Genomic DNA, 6,004 nt, shown 5'->3' on the forward strand with positions numbered 1-6,004 from the left:
ATTATGGGACAGTCTAGACTGGCCTGAATGAATGCTTCTAATCACAATTGACCTCAGCTTGCTGTTGTTTAGAATTTTCCTATTATTTAACTTTTTTTGTTTTTTGAGACAGGGTCTTGCTCTGTCCCCCAGGCTGGAGTGGTATGATCTTGGCACACTGTAGCCTCCACCTCCTGGGCTCAAGTGATCCTCCCACCTCAGCCTCCTGAGTAGCTGGGACTGACTACAGGTGTGCATCACCATGCCTGGCTAATTTTTGTATTTTTTGTAGAGTCAGGATTTTGCCATGTTGCCCAGGCTGGTCTCAAACTCCTGGGCTCAAGCAATCTGCCCACCTCAGCCTCCCGAAGTGTTGAGATTACAGGCACGAACCACTGCACCTGGCTTCTTTTTTTAAACTTTTAATATGCCATTAATTGAAGCCAGGCATGGTGGTTCACAACTGTAATCCCAGAACTTTGGGAGGCCGAGGTGGGCAGATCACAAGGTCAGGAGTTTGAGACCAGCCTGGCCAACATGATGAAACCCCGTCTCTACTAAAAATAAAAAATTAGCCAGGTGTTGTGGTGGTGGCCTGTAATCACAGCTACTCGAGAGGCTGAGGCAGGAGAACTGCTTGAACCCGGGAGGCAGAAGTTATACTGAGCTGAGATCTAACCACTGCACTCCAGCCTGGGTGACAGAGCAAGACTCCGTCTTGGAAAAAAAAAAAAAAAGAAATCTGCCATGAATTTAGTGACACTATTACTTAAAGACATGTTAAGTAACATTTCGGCAACATTGCTTTCTTACACTGTTACCTTTAATGGACATTCTTTTTCATTACAAAATTGTAACATGTATTATCTAACATCTGTTATCTAACAGATATTTAAAACTATATCTATGTCTCTGATGATTAATATCTAACATTTTCATACACTTTTCAATCCTTTTAGACTATGCTTTTAGAAGTCCTCACAGCAGACCGGCTGAGGCTGATTGGGACGTGTTAACTGGGGCTCTGGTGAGCCGACTGAGTGGAGTCCCCTGCGGCGCCTGTGTGACCGGCACCAACATGTCCATTGCCATCTCTCCCGCTGGAGAGTCAGTACTGCCCGTGGGAAGCCCGCCCTGGTTGGAGCTGCAGTTTCCTGCCAGTTTGGTAAATAGCCTCGTTTCTAATTTATCTCACTCCACTTTTCCGAACCAGTGACCCAGATGCATTTGGTTGCAAGAGGACTCACTGAGCTGTGTAGCCAGGTTTCCATATTGTTGTAGTAGAAAAAGTGAGAAGTACAAGCTGCCTGAAAATAGGGAGATAATAAAGAACGCTTATGTAGTTGATTTTATTCAAAACAGACCTGTGCTAGTGACTAAAATGCCCAAATTACCCTGAGATATATGTAGGTCTGCCCATTTTTGGCTTCTGCCCCATAATTGCAGTGTACTTCTCCCACCACTAGATGGCAGTCGCGCTTTAAAGCAGATTTTATTCAAGCATTAATGCTTTCCAAATAAAAAATTGTTTTCATCCCACCAGATGGGGGGCTCACAACTCTTGTGTTAGTGAATAAGCGAGAAATCAGAAAATTTCAGACACCACTGGTGGGACGGTAAGTCGATGTCACTGTTTTGGAGAGGAATTTGGTGGTAATGTTCAAGCTTTGACCCAGCAGAGAAATGTCCAAGTCTGATCATTCGATAGGAGGATGGCTAACATTTGTTCCCACCGTGTGTCAGGCACTGTTCTGAGTGCTTGTCTCATAGAATCCTCACAACTCCAAGAAGCAGGTACTTTTATTTTCCCTCAAATTACAGATGAGAAAATCAAGCACAGAAAGGCCAAGTAACTAGTCCAAGGTCACAGAGCTAGTAAGTGACAGTCACAATCCACACTGTACTTTCCACTATATTGCATGTGTCTTGTGTGTACTAGAAAACACGTGCAAAGGTGTTCACTGCTGCATTGTCTGGAGTAGCAAAACACTGTTAACCAAACAGTCCATTACCGTGACAATAAAACGGGAGGGAGAACTGCAGAGCAGTTAAAAGTATTTATGAAAAATCTAGAAGTGGTGAACCTAGAGAGATCTCAAAAACAAATATTGAGACAAAGCAAGTAAACCTAAAACACAGAAAGCAAAACTATATTATACGTGGAAACCAGTACACACAGGAAAACTATATATATAAAAACAAACACATGGAATTTATGACAGTGTTTGTCTCAGGGCAGAGGGAAATGGGATTAGGGAAACAAGGCAATGGCTTTTATCTGTATGCTTTTCTTTTTTTTTGAGACAGAGTCTTGCTGTCACCCAGGCTGGAATGCAGTGGCGCAATCTTGGCTCACTGCAACCTCCGCCTCCCAGGTTCAAGCAATTCTTGTGCCTTAGGCTCCCTAATGCCTGGGATTACAGGTGCCTGCCACTATGCCCAGCTAATATTTGTATTTTTAATAGAGACAGGGTTTCATCATGCTGACCAGGCTGGTCTTGAACTCCTAACCTCAGAAGATCCACCTGCCTTGGCCTCCCAAAGTGCTGGGATTACAGGCATGAGCCACTGTGCCTGGCCTGCTCTATTTTTGTTTTGTTTTAGAGACAAGGTCTCACTCAGGCTGGAATGCAGTGGTGTGATCATAGCTCTCTGCAGCCTTGGACACCTGGGCTCAAGCGATCCTCTTACCTCAGCCTCCCAAGTAGCTAGGACTATCAGCATGCACCCCCATGCCCAACAACTTTTAATTTTTAGAGATTGGAGTCTTGCTATGTTGTCCAGGCTGGTCTCCAGCTCCTGGCCTCAAGCGATCCTCTAACCAAGGCATTGAGTTCAAGGTGTGAACCATTGTGCCTGACCTATAACAATCTACTTATTTTATATCTATTTCTTAAGGAAAACAGAAAAAAAAACACCCTCAAATCTGAACCCAAAATATCTGTTTATTTATTTGAGACAGGGTCTCATTCTGTTGCCAAGGCTGGAGTGCAGTGGTGCAATCTTGGCTCACTATTACCTCCACCTCCCGGGCTCAAGTGATCCTCCCTCAGTCTCCCAAGTAGCTGGGACCAGAGGTGTGTGCCACCACACCTGGCTAATTTTTTGCACTTTTGGTGGAGATGGGGTTTTGCCATGTTGCCCAGGCTGGTCTCAAACTCTTGAGCTCAAATGATCCACCCACCTCAGCCTCCCAAAGTGCTGGGATTACAGGCATGAGCCACCATGCCTGGCCATCTTTGTATGATTGGATCCTCACAAATGCATTACTGAACCTGACAATTATTATTGTCATGGCAACATACAAGCCTTTTGCTCATTCAAGGGTCTCTCCCCAAAGATTCTCTCTCTAGTTCCCTCTGATGGTATAAATAACTGAAGTGGATCAGTAGGTTAGACTTCCAGCAGAAGCACATCGCTGCTTAACTTTTAGGTCCCTGCTGCTGGAAGGGAGTGGGGAAGTTAGTTCTACCTTTTATGTAGCATCGAGTGATTTAACACAGCTCCAAACAACTTAGATGCTTCTTTAAACATAGACATTTCAACTATTCTCTATGTTGTTTCTTAAAATTTTTTTTCTCCAATAATTCCCTTCACTTGTTTGTTGAGGGGTGGGTGGGAACACAGGGTAGGTTATAATCAAATATTTAATTGCTCAGGTGGAAAGCCCCAGTGATAAAACAAATTACCCTTCTCTGATTCCTTTTAAAGTCAGTAGGCAAATTGGTTACCTAGAAACACACTGACTTATGACCAACCCCCTTCTTAATTTACCAAGGTCAACACATATGAAACCGTAGATCCGCTGACAAGTCTTCCTGGAATTATAATAGGTTTACACAGGTTAATGTTCTCAGATTATGAGGCTCAGAGGAAGAGGCCAGGTCTAAAGGGGAAAAAGTCATATATATATATTATATATATATATTATATACATATATATACACACACATACATATATATTATATATATATATGTAAATTGGCTTTGTGTCAGCATGGCACTTCTGTCAGTTGCTGACTGCACTGGTAAGAATGGGTAGGACGGTGGAGGAAAAGGAAATGCAGTTATTTCTGAAGCCAAACGGATTTTCTCAAAACTTAACATTGGGCCGGGCGTGGTGGCTCACGCCTGTAATCCAAGCACTTTGGAGGCCAAGGCGGGTGGATCACCTGAGGTCGGTAGTTCAAGACCAGCCTGACCAATATGGTGAAACCCCGTCTTGAAAACAAACAAACAAACAAAAAAAAAACCTTAGCATTGGAAGACAAAGTTCTGAGAAAGCCTCCTCAGAAAAGCAATATACACCTTCTTTAAAAAAATTAAAATTATCCTTGAGAGTCTCTCCTTATTTTGAATCCTGTTTCATTTCACTGGAGTTTCATATGCTGTATATCACTTAGTAAAGAGATGGCAAGCAACAATTCCTAACATACATGTTAAATCTTTTGGAGACGGAGTCTCGTTCTGTAGCCCAGGCTGGAGTGCGGTGATGTGGACTCTGCTCACTGCAACCTCTGCCTCCTGGGTTCAAGCAATTTTCCTGTCTCAGTTCCCCAAGTAGATGGGACTACAGGTGTGCACCACCAGACCCAGCTAATTTTTTTTATTTTTATTATTTATTTATTTTTTATTGCATTTTAGGTTTTGGGGTACATGTGAAGAACATGCAAGATTGTGATTTGCTGCCTTCCTCCCCTGCACCTATATCTGGCATTTCTCCCCATGCTCTCTCTCTCCAACTCCCCACCCCCTGCTGTCCCGCCCCTATTTCCCCCCCGACAGACCCCAGTGTGTAGTGCTCCCCTCCCTTCGTCCATGTGTTCTCATTGTTCAACACCCGCCTATGAGTGAGAACATTCGGTGTTTGATTTTCTGTTCTTCTGTCAGTTTGCTGAGAATGATGGTTTCCAGGTTCATCCATGTCCCTAAAAAGGACATGAACTCATCGTTTTTGATGGCTGAATAATATTTCATGGTATATATGTGCCACATTTTCCCTGTCCAGTCTATCATTGATGGGCATTTGGGTAATTTTTTTATTTTTAATACAGACAGGGTTTCACCGTGTTGGCCAGGCTGGTCTTGAACTCCTGACCTCAAGTGATCCACCCATCTCAGCCTTCCAAAGTGCTGAGATTACAGGCATGAGAAAAACCGCAATTCATTTAGAAACTCAAATTTTACTTTCTCCTCCTATGCCTTCCTAGTGACAATAACTTTTTTCATTGACATAACATCTCAGGAGACTGAGTTGGTGATGCCCGAGGATTGTCAGGAGAAATTGGTGAGCCCCTGAGCACAAGGAAACCTGCCCAGGGATTTGCCTTCAACCCCATCTTCCTAGGCACACTCTTCTGAGGGGCTCCCTCATGGAACTTTTCAGGCCACCATTATCTTGGGAGACTCCTGGTACAAAGTGACAGGTCTGAGACAAATTTATATTTACACAACAGAACACTCGTATTAAAATGAAATTTTATGGCTGGCCATAGTGGCTCACGCCTGTAATCCCAGCACTTTCGGAAGCCGAGGTGGGTGGATCACCTGAGGTTGAGACTAGCCTGGTCAACATGGTGAAAACCTGTCTCTACTAAAAATACAAAAATTAGCAGGGCATGATGGCGCAGCTATTCAGGAGGCTGAGGCAGGAGAATTGCTCGAGCCTGGGAGGTGGAGGCTGCAGTGAGTCAAGATCACACCACTGCACTCCAGCCTGGCTGACAGAGCCAGACTGTCTCAGTAAATAAAAATAAAAAAAGAAATTTTGCTAGGTCTAGTCTTCTAAATTCTAGGTTGAGGTTTATTAGAGCACAGTGGCAAACTCTGCTAGTACAACTTTAACTGCCTCACTTCATTTTTGACTGGAAATTACAGGCTACAGAAATATGTATCTGCAGCTTGAGAAAAACCCACACAAATGCAGAAGGGTATAGAGATAACACAAAGGTCTCCCTCAATCCTCCTCTCTCCCACCTCAATCTTGCCTTCCTTGCCAGGTGACATGGCTGAGAGCTTAGTGAGG

General features: G+C 43.7%; 1 protein-coding gene across 1 annotated transcript in view; it reads left to right on the top strand.

Moving 5' to 3' along the window:
* OVOL2 (ovo like zinc finger 2) overlaps positions 1-1,181 on the top strand; it is a 61,736-nt gene extending 60,555 nt beyond the window's left edge. Inside the window, exon 6 of the transcript XR_010342917.1 lies at positions 939-1,181. The gene's annotated coding sequence lies outside the window, so the exon portion shown is untranslated. The remainder of the gene's footprint in view (positions 1-938) is intronic.
* The last annotated feature ends 4,823 nt before the right edge of the window (positions 1,182-6,004 follow it).

The sequence above is a fragment of the Aotus nancymaae genome, unplaced genomic scaffold, assembly GCF_030222135.1.
Source record: "Aotus nancymaae isolate 86718 unplaced genomic scaffold, 86718_ANA_hifiasm-v0.15.2.pri h1tg000001l, whole genome shotgun sequence".
Classification (NCBI taxonomy): domain Eukaryota; kingdom Metazoa; phylum Chordata; class Mammalia; order Primates; family Aotidae; genus Aotus; species Aotus nancymaae.